Here is an 18113-nt window from a genome sequence, read left to right as displayed (position 1 = left end):
GATGATGAAATGAGCTTACAATAGATATGAGTGCATGGGATAACTGACAATCTTGACTAAATCTCAACTGTTCATGATTCAATGGCTATGATTGTGCCACGTGGCAATGGTTGGTGAAGCAAGTTGGAGGATCCGAATCTTTGTATTCGGGTCGACCCGATCCACCCATTAACCCGCCAAATCTCAACCGTTCTTTGGGCAAATCGGACGAGTCAAATGATGCCATGTGTGATGTTGACTTTTGAAGTTTGACCAGCCATTGGATCTTGATCTAAGGGTTGTGAGGAGCACATGCATGAAGCCTATGATGGACTGCAAAGCACTGGATTATGAGTTTATTTTTCTATAAATAGAGCCTCATTTTTATATTTTAATCATCTCTCTACAACTCTCTTCTTCTCAAATTCTCTCCATCTCCTTGTAATCTTGATTTCCAGGTATGTTTTTAATATTTTGTATAATTATTTTCATTAATAAAATTAGTGTTATTTCCAATTTTAGTTGTTTTTAGTTCTTTTAATTATAAGTAATTCAATTCTACTACTTCACTAGTCATGATGACAAAAAATAAATTTTTAATTTGTTCACGGAAGAAAAAAAGAAAAGAAAAATGTATATAAAAGTATCATCTCCATAAAATCCTACAAAAGTTCGTAATTAAAAAAACTGCCACAAACTTGCAGAAGATTGAGATTGAATGTGCCCCATGAAATACGGTCAAGAGTGTGAAGGCCAGCGCAAAAGAAAGAAAGCTCGAATGCAAAGAAAATAAAAATGTTTACCTTACTTTTAGAAAGAAATTACAAAAGTAAAATCAATAGTTATTCAATAAATCTACAGAATTTTTTATACCGATATGATTGGGAATCAGATTATTAAAGTGCTGTACTTTTAAATTATTATTATTTATTTAATGTAATCGCTACCCAATCTTCTCCACTCGCATGAAAAGTATTTAATTTCTTAATTTCTTTTTTCACTTTATAATTCTGTAAAAAGAAGTCAAGCACTGTATGAAGAAGTCAAGCACTCTAATTCTGTAAGATTCCATTTAGTTATTTTAGAAAATAAGATGACCATGGAAATAAGGAAAATGATGTTTGTCTCGGGTCAAATCCCAGGTCAGACCCCGAAAATGAAACACACCGTTTTGCCAAGCCCCTTTTCTTTATCGATTAAGTGCAGCACAGCCATTCAAAGTCCTCAATCCACCATCCAGAATCCAGAATCCATGCGTACGCAGCCACTGAAACAACCACCACCGACAGCCAACCACCGCCACTACCATCACCACTGCCACCAGTGACAGAGATTAGTAATTGTAAGTAATAAATTGCAATTTTCGACTCAACATATTATATAAAAACTAAATCTGTTTTCAACTACATAATCATTGTTTTCAAATTATAATGGGATGGAACTAGCAATCCTTTGGGAAGTTTGCCATATGTGGAACTGTCACTTTGGACATCACGCTTTAACTAAATCTGCCAGCCTCCCTTGTTCAATTATTTATTCAATTCTGCAGGTACATGATATTTCTTTCTAGTGTTTTGGCATAACAAGACTGAAAGAGAAAGATCGTTTATGCAGAAGGAAGATAACAGCTTGAGGGATTTTGCAGTTGGGGTTATGTAGTTGGGTTATGTGGTGAAGTGAAAAATCGAAAGAGAAAGATGAGTTTTTTCTGTTTCTTTATTACAAGAGAAAGATGAGTTTGATACAGAGCTAGAATGCTCAAGCAAAACGACGTTGTTTCAAAAAAAAATTGAAACGACCCAAAAAATTAACAAAACGGCGTCGTTTTATTAAAGATTCGGGGCTTGACCCGGGGTTTGACCCGGGGCATCTATCAGCACTCTGGAAATAATTGATAGTCTTACTTTAAATAATAAAATAATATTTTTCGTCCTCCTCATCATCAAACTCATGACTTGACAACTAAGTCATTATCACCAAATAAAATGATCAATTAATTTTAACCCGACTCAAGAAAGTGTTTTGCACGTCCAATGGCGAAGGCAGTTAGCAGCTACCGTGCGCGTCAAAGTCATGAATTGACAGAGTCAATGAAAGAGGAGACAATTAGCCCCGTGCGCGTCAATAAGCCACAGAATACGTTGTTTCTTGAAAGTAAATAGCAGTTTTGTGTTTGTAGATAGAGATAGCTGATACTCTAGAAAACCGAGGATAGGTGGTGTTTGGGAGTCGGGAAAATGGAAGAGAAATTGAATATGTGAAAAAAAATCAGAAAAAATCTTATGACATGTAATGCTACTTATTAGAAAAAATCAGAACACTCTAGACTAATTGCTAATGACATGTAATGCTACTTGTACGTGCACAAAAATACACAAAAATACTAAAAGATAGAATTTGTACGAGTGAGTTTATAGAGACGCATCACAACCATAGATTTTTGAAAATGAAGTTTTGAAAGGCTAATTTAGGTAATACTTCAGTGTCATCTAAACAATACAGATGGATAATAAATTAAGTGCAATATCTATGTGCTTCTCGTAAATAACAACTCTGTGGATCAGTAACCCTCCTTTTCGTTTCTAATTTTCTGTCCAGGTAAGAATCATTTTATTTTGCTCCATTAGAAAGCACTGTAAAATCTTATGACATGTAATAAGGTCCATTTCTCAATCAACCAGCTTTGATTTCATAAAATACAGAATATGCATTATCTGATGGATAGTAAACTATATGCATTCAAACTTTCAAATTCTTCTAAATCCTACAAAGTGTTCAACATTTTCCACGTATATTTCAAACAAAAGAAAAATAATAAAATCATTCAGACCTGATTCTAGTAAATGGAAGACCAGATTTTTCCCAAAAAAAACTCTTCACACATAATTGAATTGTGTGAGTCGAATTTATGAAAATTAAACCAAATGAGAAACAAGACAATTCAACAACCATTTTTATGGATAACTTACACTAAGCATGCATTTACTATTTTTTGATGATAAAATGATAAAAATTGAAATATTAAGTGACAAAAAATTATTGTCAAAAAATTTTGATAGTAAAGTGATGTGTTCGAAAATATTTGATAGTAAATTAATAATATCCCTTTCAAAATTATTGGTCAACAGAAAATTTTTGGCGTGCCAACTGCCAAGTGGACCTGGCAGCTGCTGTGCACTCTTCTAAAACGAAGACTCTGACACAAGTTCGACCAAATACATCAATGAGCTGCTCAATTTTCTAGATTTCATTTGATTGAAATCGGTCCATTTGAGACGGTAATATGATAATTATCTTTAATTACAAGAGATCTAAAGATATATTTTTCAAAACCAAACTCGATTAAGCTGTTAAGTAATTTATAATGCTTAATTGCTTTTAATTTAATTTCCACAAAGCCGAATTTTTATTTGAGAACTTTCTGATCTTTCCCAAGAATTAGCCTTTAAAGAAGAAATCAGTGGCCCATTAATTAATTATCCGTGCTTTATGGGTTATAACATTTTGTCAATCCTTAACTCGGCTTAGAATTCACAGTTGCGAAGTCAATGAAAGCGAAGACAATCGGACACTCATGACCTAATAACGGGGTAGCACTAAACCGATTATTATGATTATTATCATTTTTAATGTAAAATAATTCTTAACGTGTCTAATGGATGGTACTTTCTTGGCATTCTTTCTTGAAGGAAGGAACGCCCTTTAATAAGCCCGTTCACAAGTGAGAAGTCAATAAACGAAGAGACCCCGAGACAGAGTATGCTGTTTCTTGACAGTAATTAGACAAACAGTCGGTCTATGTTCGTGTAAACGGACAGTTAATACTCTAGGAAAATCAAAGACTGGTGGTGTTTGGGAGTCGAGAAAGTGGAAGAAAAAGAGAATGGAAAAAAAAAATCTTTATGAAGAGAAACAAAAACGTAAAATACAAATAACAGGCTCGAAGCTCAAATGAGTTATTTATAGAAGTAGTAATGCTATGGTACTTAATTTGAAACATAAAATCAAACAACTCCTCATGTAAGTTCTTTGCGTGTCAATAAGAGTGCCACGAGTTGACCGCAAATTACCTATGTCAATGAAAGAGGACGCAATGAGACTGATTGTTTTTTAATATAAGCACTCATTTTTATTCCACATTTTAATGTAGCCTTCATATACATAATACATTATAGTGTCAGAAAGTTTTCAATCAAATTAGTTTGAACAATTTTCACAGTTTTAGCCAGGTAAGAAAGTCTTTCAAGCGTCCAAAGGAGAAGCAAGCTGTGAAAGATTTTGGATTCCATTATTGATATGAAAACTAAAACCGTTTTCTTGACTTCTTTACAAGAGAGAACGTGTTCTGTTATATGTACAAAATAATGATAATATAAGAAAGTGATTAGGAGGGATATTCATATTTCCTTCGTAAAGAGTTTGTAACTGGCCGTCATTGTCTTCTTATTTTGGCTAGTAGTCGTCGAGCTAGCTGTGATATTTTCTTTGATCTTGCTATGTGCATAATGTGGACCAATCGTCACATGGTCAAGCCATTAATCAGCTAAGGCATTGGAAATTGCTAAATTACTTTCCAAAAGTGATGCATTGTGACGTGGTCTTGCTGAGTATCAATTTAATTTTGTTGGGATTATGTGATCTTTTAAAGTAAATTAATTTTCTGATTAATAAAATATTTGAGATATTTTCAATTGCATAAATATATTGAATAAGATCTGTTTAATCATATTATATGTATTTATGTGATTATTATATGGATTCACAGAAGACATAAATACAAGTTATCTTATAATTAAATAAATTAAGTTTGCAGTTAATAAATATAGTTGAGTGTTCTATTTATGTTTAGACTGTAGTAAATTCATTGAATGATTTGTCTTAATCATGCATGAATTTACTGATGTAGTTTGACTACATTGAATTGGATCACATATAAGATTTAATTAACCTTGAAATGACTGTCAGACTTATTAAATCTCATAGGCATTGATTTTACTATAATTTTAATCTTGAGTTAGTTATAATTTCATGATTGTAATTGATTTTTATTTCAGTTACCAATGGGCACGACACACACTTGTAGTCAAGATTACCCGGTATCTTGGTGGGAGCAATTATGAGTATTGGAGTTATAGATTAACAATATAGAATTTGTACAATACATCTCTTAATGGGTTTTCGGCACTTGATCATAAAATTCTCTGGCCAGAGTGTGTCAACATATTTAGTATGCTGAAAATGATCATTAGAGAAAACTAGTAAGTATCAAAGAACAAGATATAATTAAATTGATTGGACAATTGAGATATTGATTTAATTAACGATGTGGTACAAAGGATTATGCAGTAAAAAAATCAATGTGGTTTGGGACGAATTATTATTCGAGTATACAATTATGGAGGTCAGTTCCAATCTTTTAGTGGAGTAGATTTAGAATTAAATGATTGGGTTAGTTTAATTACAAGCCTAATTATTGTAGCCACTATTATATGTTTCCAAATGATCCACATGTTAGCTCATTTAATTGACTGCACCACTACTAAATTAATAAGCAAGATAACTAGCTATTTGGGTAAAAAATCTAAATATATCATTTAGTGGGAGGCTCCATTTAATATGCTTGTGTGTAAGGGACCTTATGTTATTTAATAAGGTGGGCCCCCTATAGAAAAAGCAAGTAAAATGACTTTTGGTTTTTATTATTTGGAGCGTAGCGTTTTCACTAAAGGGAGATATAAAAAGACTTATTTTCTTTAAAGAAAAAAGATAGAGTCGTATTATACAATTTAGAGAAAAAGAATTTTTCTCTTTAATTTTGAGAGAAAAATTTTCTCTTGCTAGTTGCTTTAGTAGTGATAAAGGTGCCCACACGTCAAGTGCAGATCAAATCTGAGTCATAACTTGGAAGATCTTTAGTGACAAATCGTGATTTAACAAGCATGGTGGTGACAGATCGTGATCTAACAGGCGTGGTGGTGACGGATCATGATCTAACAGGTGTGGTGGTGACAAATCGTGATCTGGGAGCCTAAATCAGTTCAACGGAAAAAAAACAAAGATTGTACATCTTCTCAGATTTTCAAGGTATGATTTCCAGAGTAAGAATTCTTATCTATTGTATGAGATCGGTTCTAAAAGTTTTTATTAAAATTTAAGAAACTAATTTTTCTCCAATAGCTTTCAGGGGAAGGAGAAAATGTTAAATTGCTTGAATAGTGCATGTGAAACGAAGAAACTTAGTTTTGAAAAATGGCTTAAAAAGTGCATTGTGGCCACCATATTGCTATTGCATGGAACTTTTGGTCTTGTTTCTTTAGGCCTTTTTAGACAAGAAGTCAAGTTTCACGAATCACGTTTGGACTACTTTATTTGCTGATTGGCATGGATCGTCCAAGAAAGTCTACTTTGTGCGCATGTTTTTGGTTGCCATATTAATACTATTTAGATAGTGCCTATCAAGTTTCATGAATCACGTTTGGACTACTTTATTTGTTGCTTGGCATGTTTCTTTAGGCCTTTTTTAGACAAAAGGTCAAGTTAATTTCATGAATCACGTTTGTAAGAATTTGTTAAGAGTAAGTAGTGTTAGTGTTACATGATGTGGCATTCATTGATTCTTTTGTGTTTTGTGTCTTGTCCTTCTCAATTAGCATACATCTAATCTTAAAAGGTTTTAGCCACAGAGCTTTTACCCTAAGTAATTTGACAAAGTGACACAATATTTATCAATTTTGAGAGATAAATTTTAATTTTACGGAATTACTAGCATAATTTAATTTTTAAGTTGTCAAGTTAGATCATGAGTTGATCAAGTCAATGAAATTAATGAAGAGTTGACTAAGTCAATGGAAAATTGTAGATAATTTCATTGTGTATTGTTTCACATGTTATATTTTTGTCACGTATACTTCTCTGCTAATTACCTAAAAATACTGCATACTAATATGTTTAAATGCCCAAATTCAATGAATAATAAGAGAGTATGTCCGAGTATACCTAAAAATTTTTTCAAACACAACCACCAAATGAAAATTTTAAATTAGAAAATATAATTTTTTAAAATTAAACTTATATTTTGTAAAACTTCAAATTCTATTAACCAATATAATATTTTTTAAATGAAAAAATTCGGCAAATATCTATCGACAAGAGGAGGGAATTAAATGATGATCTTGTCCCGTTGGGCTCAATATATGATGAACCCCATTTCATTACTTGCCCCTTTTAGCTTCCAACCTCACTTCATTAGAAAATTTTGGTTCAAAGCATGAGCAAGTGGTGGCCCATGATCATATGGGCTTTGAGCCGCAATATTTTATAATTTATTGGATCCTTATCCGATCTGGATATTGAATTTTCTATAGCCTTATCAGTTATCAAGCTCAATAATAATAATCTTACCATCTATTTCATTTGATTCTCAGCTGAAAATTAAAGTGCCATCTATTTCAGCTGCAGGCTTAAAAGCTTCTTTTGTTTGTCGTATTTGATTGAAATTGAATCATAGAATGATTAGAATCTAAGGCGTAAAGAAAAATGAACCAACGAGAATCTGCCATGGAAGCATCTAGAAAAATATTAAAGCCCCCAGTCTCAGCGTCTTACTCTGTTTTCTTTCTTTTATTTTTTCCAGGATCCCACAAACAGAATGCAATTTTGCATTTTGCTTGCACATAAATGTCATCTACTGCTCTTTTCAAATTTCCATGTAATTGCATTCATTTTATTTTTTTGCTGGTTGTTTCTCCATTAGACCAATTGCGAATCAAATTTTATCAAACATATAGAAAAATTTTATGTAAATTAGAAAATTATTGGTATGTGAGTTTGGATTTTGGGCGGGCTATTTAAATTCACTAATTTTATTTCAACACCCATTTTTTAATTAAGATAATTATCAAATTATAATTTATTATTTTAATTCACTCATTTCTAAAAAGTCATAAAATTACTCTTAATTAATTTTTTTTCTCTACTATAACCATGGTTAAAGCCTAAACTAATTTCTCTCTCTTTCTATTTTTCTTTTTTTATTCTTAGCTGCTAAATCAACTTTATTTTTTTCTTACTTTTTATTATAAGATTATTAGTTTTTACTTATTATCATTGTTCAAAGTTTGGGCTTCTTAGATTTGACCAAAACATTTAAAATAAATTCCAAGTGGTATAAAAAATTTTATTTTTTATTTTTACATGATGGGTATTATTCTATTTACTTTGTTTTAGATTATAATAAAGCTGAATTTGTTAATTTTTGAAGAATTTCATTTTATTCAATGCAATATATACTCCCATGTATTACAATAAATTTTTCATAAAGAAGGAGATGAAGGTAGAGAGAGCAACATCAAATAAGTAATTAATCCAAAGAATATATTTTAATAATTATGGCTTCTATTGAAGTAAAATTATGATTCTATAATTGAGTAAGAACACTTAAGACTTTTTCTAATAAAGGAGGTCATGAGGCTAAAAACTTAGGCGAGACAATCCCACAACATCATCATACTAACTTGGTGAGATTTTCAAATTTGAATTTGGCAAACATGAGCCGACAATGGTGGGATTGGCACTTGGAACTTAATTTTAATTGGACAGTCCTCTCTCTGACTTGCCAAAGTTAAATAGATAGCAACTCTATTGAAGTTTAAAATGAAAGGATATAGAACATATTATCAAAGAGATACAACTTGATCAATCAAAGTTGTATAAAATGAAAGGAGTGTATTTGTATAGCATTTAGACTCTTCTTAATCTCAAAATTCTAGACACTGTGCAACTCGACAAACATGTTATCAAATAATAACATTAACAAAGCAAAATGTATGGAAGGTACAAAATATATACCAATTACTTCATATATCAAAGCATCATACCATTCTTTAAAGCTGAGTTTTTCCATGGTATGAGAGTCCGTAAAAAATATAGCAGCGCCAACAGCAACTCCTACATCAATTGCTGCATTTGATTTGTTTCCTTCTGAAATGATAACGAAGACATAACGTTGTTCAGTGCATGTTTGAACAAGATGCATCGCCAACTGAGCCACAACCATTTGGTGGAGATAAATTTTAATTTTACAGAATTACTAGCATAATTTAATTTTCAAGTTGTTAAGTTAGATTATAAGTTGACCAAGTCAATGAAATCAATGAAGAGTTGACTAAGTCAATGGAAAATTGTAGATAATTTCATTGTGTATTTTTTCATGTGTTAGATTTTTGGCACGTATACTTCTCTGCTAATTACCACCCCGGTTCGAGCCTCAAGGGAGAGAAGAGGAAAATAAAAACTATTTGGATTTGGCCCACCCTTACTTTTTACAAAAGAAAAAAAAACTGATAATGAAATACATAACTTCCTAATAAACCCAAATCCTAATACATTCTCTAACTTCTTTCACTCTCAAGCTCCCAAAATTCACTCCATGCAGCTTTGCCAAGAATCTTAAATGTCGAATAAACCAAGTTCTTGTTGAAGTCAACAAATTGTTGGTGCAAATTTGTTGAAGTCAACAAATTGTTGGTGCACCAACAATTTGTTGATTTTGTAAAGCTGAAAAGAAAGAATGGGGGATGGATTTGAAAAATAATAATAATTAAAAATTATATTTTTAATTATTTTATTCTTAGCATAGTAATTCATTTCTTCTATAAATTGCACCAACAATTTGTTGATTTTGTAAAGCTGAAAAGAAAGAATGGGGGATGGATTTGAAAAATAATAATAATTTAATTATTTTATTCTTAGCATAGTAATTCATTTCTCCTATAAATAGCTAAGGATTTCATTCATTTGAAATCATCCCAAAATTGTTAAGCTTATAAGTTTCTAAGCTTTTAAGAGAAGTGAGAGAAGTGTGTCTGGGGAATTTATCTTTCTTGTAGAGTGTGAGAGTACTGGGTATATTTGGGTTTCTGGGAAGTGAGATTCGTTACTCAAATATTGTACTATATTAATTGTTAAATAAACAATTATTCTTTCTTGCCTCCGTGGATGTAGGTTTAATTACCGAACCACGTAAATTCTTGTGTCCTTTATTTTTCTGTAATTATTTGGTGCACTTGATTCCGCATTTCACTCACAACAAGTGGTATCAGAGCCGACGGTTCGTACTTGGGGGGATATGGTACTGTTCACGTATACGGTATTATTCCCGTATACGGTACTGTTCACATACGGTACTATTCATGAATACGGTAGAGACGGCCATTTGTACTTGGGAGACAATCTATTGTAAGTAGTGTGTATTTTTGCATGTCTAGGAAAGTTCTGTCAAAAAAGGCGATAAGAGTCTAAGGATTCTAGTTTTTAATTAAGATCGAGTTCCCGTCCAGTTTCCTGGGAACTTTCCTGGTGCATTTATTCACACGAAATTAACATCATAGAGACTGTTTTTCAAGTGGAAATAGTTCGTTGAGAAAATGGTAGAAGGTGAAACTTCCAGAATTAGGGAGAGATCTACCGACACTATTTCAGGAGACACTTCAGGTGGGAGGCGAGATTTGTCAAATCGCTATTCAGCACCTGTTGTAGGAGGCCAGAAGATCGATGTTGAAAAGTTTGATGGGAAAATCAACTTCGGCATGTGGAGGCACGAAGTTATGGATGCCCTTATTCAAATCGATCTCGATGTTGTTTTGAAAAATAAAAGACACTTGTATAATGAAGAAATTTATGATCGTATGAATGAAAAAACATATGGTCAGATCAGATCTTGTTTGACCAAGGAGGTGAAATACTTGGTGAAAGATGAGGAGTGTGCGGTGACTTTGTGGCGTACATTGGAGGAGAAGTACCTGGTGAAAAGTCCTGAAAATCGCCTTCATGCAATGAGCCAAGTATATGGTTTTCGAATGAAGCCTAGGGTGTCAATGCACGATCATATTTCAAGATTTGAAAATTTACTTGCTGATTTGAAGAATCTTAATGAAGATATTAAGGATGAAGTCAAGGCTATGATTCTGTTACACTCACTACTAGAGGAATATAGCCATTTTGTGACTACTTTGATATATGGGAAGAGTGAGATCGTCTTTAAAGATGTTTGCACAGCATTGACTAGCTTAGAGATTCGGAATAATGATAAAAATTCTGAACGAGCATCGTCTGAAGCTTTGGTGAGCAGAGATTGGGCGATGGAGAAACAGAAGAAGCGTGGTGGAAAGAATTCTCGATCCAAATCGAGAAGCAGAAATATAGCTCGAGATGAGTGTGCCTTTTGTCATGAAAATGACCATTGGAGGAAAGATTGTCTAAAGGCTCAAAAGAGAGATGGGAAGAAACCAGCAGCAGCAAACATGGCACGGAAAGATGAGGGCTCTGATTATTCACTAAGTATTACTCCTGTAGCATACGTAGCTAGTTCGAGCTAGTGGATACTTGATACTGGAGCAACCTATCATTTGTGTTCTATTAAGGAATGGTTTACAGATTTTCGTAATCTAGAATTCGGTGTAGTTGTGATGGGGAATGATTAACCTTATCTCACAATAGAGATAGGAACAATTCGGCTTAAAATGTTTGATGGAATGGTCAGAGAACTTAAAGAGGTTAGATTTGTTACAGAGATGAAGAAAAATCTAATTTCTGTGGGTGCTTTGGAAGCTAAAGGTTACAAAGTTACCATTGAAGATGGCACAATGAAGTTTACACATGGGGCTATGGTGATTCTGCAAGGGGTTCGGCATCACAATCTGTACTATTTGAAGGGAGATACAACTGATGAAGCAAATGTTGTTGAGATGCACATTGACACCACCAAGCTATGGCATGTACGACTGGGACATGCAGGAGAGAAGTCCTTGCAAACTCTGATGAGGCATGGACTCTTAAAAGGTACCAAAACTTGTAAATTAAATTTCTGTGAGCATTGTGTAGTAGGCAAGAAAACAAGGGTCAAGTTTGGTACAACTAATCACGATACTCGTGAGATCCTTGAATATGTTCATAGTGATGTATGGGGACCAACCAAGACTGCATCAATTGGTGGAAGCCATTATTTTGCTACATTTATTGATGATTTCTCTAGACGTGTGTGGGTGTACACCATGCGAGCAAAGGATGAAGTTCTAGAGATTTTCGTGAAATGGAAGAAATTAGTGGAGACTCAAACTGGCAGAAAGATCAAAGTATTGCGATCTGATAATGGGGGTGAATATACTTCTGATCTGTTCTTGCAAGTATGCCAGAACGAGGGTATTAAAAGACATTTCACGATGAGATATACTCCGCAACAGAACGGTGTGGCTGAGCGTATGAATCGTACTTTACTGGAGAAGGTACGGTGTATGTTATCTAATGCTGGTTTAGAAAAAAAGTTTTGGGTTGAAGCTGTGAGCTACGCAAGTCACTTGGTAAACCGGTTGCCTTCTGCTGCAATTGGAGGTAAAACTCCTATGAAAATGTGGTCTGGAAAGCATGCACAAGACTATGATTCTCTTCGTATATTCGGGTGTCCAGCTTATTATCATGTCAAAAATGGTAAACTGGATCCTCGTGCTAGAAAAGCTATCTTTATGGGATTCAAAGGTGGAGTAAAGGGCTTCAAGTTTTGGGATCTCGAAGACAAAAAGTTTGTGTGTAGTAGAGATGTCACATTTGATGAAGCTTCAATGATAAAAGCTTCAAGTTCTCAGCAGATGGAGAACAAGACCACAGAGGTATTGCAGCGGGTGGAGTTTGATGCAACTCCATATGTACCAGTTAGTTCTACATCAAAGAATAGTTCAACTATGGAGGTGACACCTAGAGTTGAAGAAGAGGTTGTTTCTTTTGATGTCCCACAAAATGAAGAAACAATTGATGATGTAGATGATGATAATTTTATAGCAACAAGGAGGCCAAGAAGAGAGATAAAGAAACCCGGATGACTTACTAAAGATATGGTGGTAGCCTATGCACTTCCAGTTATTGATGATGACATCCCCAACACTTTCGGTGAAGCATTACGCAGCAGTGAAAGTGATCAGTGGAAGCTAGCCATGGAGGAAGAGATGAAATCTCTCCATCAAAATCAGACTTGGGAACTTGTAAAGTTACCAAAGGGGAAAAGGGCTATTGGCAATAAATGGGTCTACACAAAAAAGCAAGGATCTCCGTATCAAACAACTCCTCGATACAAGACAAGGCTCGTGGCAAAAGGTTTTGCTCAAAAGGAAGGTATTGACTACAATGAAGTTTTCTCTCCAGTTGTAAAACATACTTCCATTCGTATCCTACTTGCCTTAGTTGCAGAGTATGAGTTAGAGTTGGCTCAGTTAGATGTTAAGACAACGTTCTTACATGGAGATTTGGAGGAGGAAATCTATATGATTCAGCCTTGTGGTTTCAGAGTTGTTGGAAAGGAGAATCATGTGTGGAGGTTGATTAAATCTTTGTACGGACTGAAGCAATCGCCAAGGCAGTGGTACAAAAGATTTGATCAATTTATACAAGGGCAGAAATTCACCAGAAGTGAACACGATCATTGTGTTTACTTTAGAAGACTGCCAGATGGAGCTTTCATTTATTTGCTACTCTATGTCGACGATATGCTTATAGCTTCGAAGAATAGAGATGAGATCGAAAGATTAAAGAAGCAGCTGGCTTCTGAGTTCGAGATGAAAGACTTGGGTGATGCACAGAAAATACTTGGGATGGAGATTTGTAGAGACAAGAAGAATGGGAGTGTATGGTTGACTCAAAAGTCTTATTTGAAGAAAGTGCTAGAAAGATTCGGTATGGATGACAAAACTAAACCGGTATGTACACCTCTAGCTCCTCATTTCAAATTAAGCTCTTCTTCATGTCCTAAATCTCAAGAGTAACGCGATTACATGGCTCGTGTTCCATATGCTAGTGCTGTGGGTAGTCTTATGTATGCTATGGTATGTACAAGGCTAGATATATCTCAAGCAGTAAGCATGGTTAGTAGATACATGCACAATCCGGGTAAAAGTCACTGGCTTGCAGTAAAGTGGATTCTCCGATATCTGTATGGGATAGTTGATGTTGGGTTATTGTTCAAGAAGGATTGTGGTCAACAATGTGTTGGGTATTGTGATTCTGATTTCGCTGGAGATCTTGATAGGTAAAGATCAACAACGGGCTACGTATTTACATTGGGTGGAGGTCCGGTTAGCTGGAGGTCAATTCTACAATCGACAATTGCTTTGTCCACTACAGAAGCAGAGTACACGGCAGCAACTGAAGCTGTAAAAGAAGCTATCTAGTTGAAAGGCTTGTTAGGTGATTTGGGAGTAATTCAGGAGAACATTGCGGTCTTCTGTGATAATCAAAGTGCGATATTCCTTGCGAAGAATCAAACATATCACGCTCGAACGAAGCACATAGATGTGAAATATCATTATGTGAGAGAGATCATCGAGAGCGGTGTTGTGTTGTTGAGAAAGATTGATATTAAAGATAATCCATCAGATATGTTGACGAAGGTAGTTTCTGGAGTTAAGTTTCAACATTGCTTGAAATTAATTCAAATCCTTCGATTGTGTTAAGATATGTCCTTCGGGAATTTTTTGAACTACGGTTGACTTGATCTCAAATTTTGGGTACGTAGGCAGTCATAGAGATGCAGCCACTTTGGGGATGATGGCTCGTTGGTAGTCGGCTCAGATTTGAAAAAATTTCGTCGAGGTGGAGATTTGTTGAAGTCAACAAATTATTGGTGCAAATTTGTTGAAGTCAACAAATTGTTGGTGCACCAACAATTTGTTGATTTTGTAAAGTCGAAAAGAAAGAACGGGGGATGGATTTGAAAAATAATAATAATTAAAAATAAAATAATTTTTAATTATTTTATTCTTAGCATAGTAATTCATTTCTCCTATAAATAGCTAAGGATTTCATTCATTTGAAATCATCCCAAAATTGTTAAAGCTTATAAGTTTCTAAGCTTTTGAGAGAAGTGAGAGAAGTGTGTCTGGGGAATTTATCTTTCCTGCAGAGTGTGAGAGTACTGGGTATATTTGGGTTTTTAGGAAGTGAGATTCGTTACTCAAATATTGTACTCTATTAATTGTTAAATAAACAATTATTCTTTCTTGCCTCCGTGGATGTAGGTTTAATTATCGAACCACGTAAATTCTTGTGTTCTTTATTTTTCTGTAATTATTTGGTGCACTTGATTCCGCATTTCGCACACAACAGTTTTGACATTTGCCTGCCCAATATACTTGACCTGATTATATAGCCAACCGAACAAATTTACTTAAGTTTAATCCTGAGAGTTTTAAAACAATGAAAAAGATGATATCTAGAGAAGGGTTCAGGTTCCACAGCTTCTGATGTGAGCAAAGTCTCGGCAACAGAATCTCTAAGCAACAGTTTATCACATCTAATTTAAGACAATAATACGGGCAGCCATCAAATCCTCAAATTTCCCAGAAGCAGCTATATGCAGCCATACATACGGCGGTCACTTGATAGCACCCCAAAATGCACGAAAGGAAAAGGAGCTAAAAGCGTTCCACCATTAAACTTATTCAAACTTACATGAATTGACATATGGCCCTAAGAATTATTGCATGACTTTTAAAATTCAGTGCTTCTTTTGAGCCTTGACCTCCTGCAAACTAGGCAAGCAGTGTCATAGGTTAGCTCATTGGCCTTCTAACAGTATCAGCTCCAACTTAACAAATAATTTCATTTTTAAAAAAATGAAATTGTGAATCACCTTTCTGCTAATAATTGTCTACACTTTATACGAATTTGCTGCCAACTGCTTCCAGGAAATGGTTTCATTTTCAAATATGGTGGCCGAAGAAGCTTTTTCCTGAACTCTACTTCTGTTTGTTTTTTAACTAGTACATATGCCGCCAAGTTATCAATGCAAACAGATGGAAATAAAGTATCAGTAACTTTAAAGTATTCCTGGTACAGAATTTGATTGAAATACTTTATGCTTTTCAATTAGAGAGCAAATAAAGACAGAGCAGGAGAAGAAATCACCAGAAACAGAGGATGATTGCAATTGCAAATCCCAGAACACTCAAGCTCTCAAAATTCACTCACACAAAAAACTATCTCATTATCCTTGCAAGTATCCTTGTCACCATACAAGTTTCCAGCAAACAAACTGAAATCTGAAGTTTACTGAAGTTTAATATTAAGAGTTTCAAAACAGTGAAAAAGATGATATAGTTGATGACAAAAACCTGAATTATCCATAGCGACAGGTTCGGGTTCAGGCTGATGAAAAGAACCGCAGCTTCTGACATGAGGACTTTCTCGGCAATAACGTGGGGAACCATCAAATCGTAAAATTTCCCAATAATGCAATCATATTTACGGCTGTCACTTGATAGTACCAAAATGCACCGAAAGATACAGAAGCTAACTATGTCCAACCATGAAACTTATTCAATGTTTAGGAAGAACTTGGTGAAAGGAAATGGTTCATAGTCTGAATGAAGGCAAGATTGCCGCAAGAAGTAGAATACTTTTCTTTGAGTTATGCTTCAGTTTGTCTTGTAACAGATGGAAATAAAATTTCACGAATTATATAAATCAGCCAAAACGCGTAGAATTATCTGAGTCTCGCCTTTCACTAAAATCTTCTCTTTTCCACAGTCATGCCCTGCTGCCTGCTTCACATACACATTTATCACCAAAGAAATTGAACATTTATCAATCAGTTGATCAAAAGCCAAATTACTGGAGTCTTGTGAATCAGGCGCTGGTTCAAAGAAAACAAGGCTGAATTAGGTAACAAAGGTTCATTTGTCTAATGATACTTTATCAATCAGTTATCTGAACGACATGAAAAAATATTTTCATTTGTCCAATGATATTTTGTTACTCTTTTTTTTTTTTTAAAAAAAAAGGTTCGTTGTATTATTATTATTATTTTTTAAAAAAAAAAACAAAGGTTCGTTGTTATATCATCAGTAGTGGACAGAGTTTCTGTTTTGCGCTCTTGTCCCTTAACTTCAGCAAACTTCAGATTTCAGTTTGTTTGCGCGTAAACTTCAGATTTAATTCCTTGTTCGAGATTTGGAGTTTGATAGATCTGTCTTCGTTCGAGATTTGACCACCATTCCAGCACTCAATTTGGGCATGAAAATGTGTGGGCACTCAATTTCGGCATTGTTTGATTTGTTTCCTTCTGAAATGATAACGAAGACATAACGTTGTTCAGTCTAACTCCTATTTCATAAAATGGAATTGGCTCTACGGTGCATGTTTGAACAAGATGCACCACTCTACTCTTTCAAGCATCCTTCCACTCCCAAATAAAAAGGTCGATCCCATTATATCATTAGTGCTTTTTACTGATAATAATAGAGCCTATAGTGCGTGCACTGATTATTTTTGGGCACTCTACTGAAAACCAGTAGCGGAGACATCAAGCGAAGATCTTTGAAAGAGCCCAAATCATAAAATGTATTGTTGGTTTTCTTCTCAAAATAAATATTTCAAGAAAAACTTGCAAAAAGTAAGTAGTAATTTCCCCAAATGGAGGTGGAGGAGAAAATGGCAGGGATCTTGGGCAAGGCTCTGTGGTAACTGGACCACACAGATTTTAGTTGTTATCAAAACTGCAATTGGCCCCAAAAAAAAAAAAATTGTTCATTTTTGTATTCATGTAAGGCACTATCAACAGACACCAGGGATTGCAAGCTATCATATAAAAGAAAAAATAAAAAGTCATTGATCCGTAAATTTCTAGCTTCAGGTGAGAAATGAATCTCCTCATAAATAACAAAATAAAGTTAACAGCCAAACAGAGCTGGAATGAACGGCATTAAATAATTATTCAAATAATAGTTGGGGAAATGATCATACAGGAATTGAAACTGTTCGAGTAAAGATCCAAGCTCTGCAATCTCGTTGTTAGAATAACGTGATGATAATTGATGTTAAATCTCCGTGCATTAAATAATCATTAAAGTAGATTTGATTGCACTAAACTCTTAATCAAGTTTTCATGACCACGTTATCTACCTATCTAGTTAAAGCTTTGCTACACTAAATTAATGAAAATTGGAGAGTGAATTGTAAATCACTTGCTGACAGACGATCAAATTACCGATTATACTCAAACAATCAAGCAATTAAACCAGTAAAATCATTCAATGATTGATAAAGTACGGAAAGGTAATCAAATTACCGATAGAAACATACAATACATGTAG

The 18113-nt window shown here is 34.3% G+C and overlaps 1 protein-coding gene and 1 long non-coding RNA gene across 4 annotated transcripts in view; one reads left to right on the top strand and one right to left on the bottom strand.

The window, feature by feature from the left end:
• The window catches only part of LOC102612593 (protein MLN51 homolog), a 62444-nt gene that overhangs the window by 35836 nt on the left and 8495 nt on the right, over nt 1-18113 (bottom strand). The window lies entirely within an intron of this gene.
• On the top strand, nt 359-1918 carry LOC127903765 (uncharacterized). 3 transcript variants are annotated; one of them, XR_008056527.1, is made up of 3 exons: nt 359-437; nt 1122-1321; nt 1529-1918. It is a non-coding gene; the product is annotated as an uncharacterized LOC127903765 (long non-coding RNA). The 3 variants fall into 3 exon arrangements; XR_008056528.1 differs by having other exon boundaries at nt 375-437; nt 684-1321; XR_008056526.1 differs by lacking the exon at nt 359-437 and having other exon boundaries at nt 458-1321.

Source organism: Citrus sinensis, chromosome 7 (assembly GCF_022201045.2).
Source record: "Citrus sinensis cultivar Valencia sweet orange chromosome 7, DVS_A1.0, whole genome shotgun sequence".
Taxonomy (NCBI): Eukaryota; Viridiplantae; Streptophyta; class Magnoliopsida; order Sapindales; family Rutaceae; genus Citrus; species Citrus sinensis.
The sequence above is the reverse complement of the archived record's forward strand: the minus strand, read 5'-3'. Positions and strand labels throughout refer to the sequence as shown.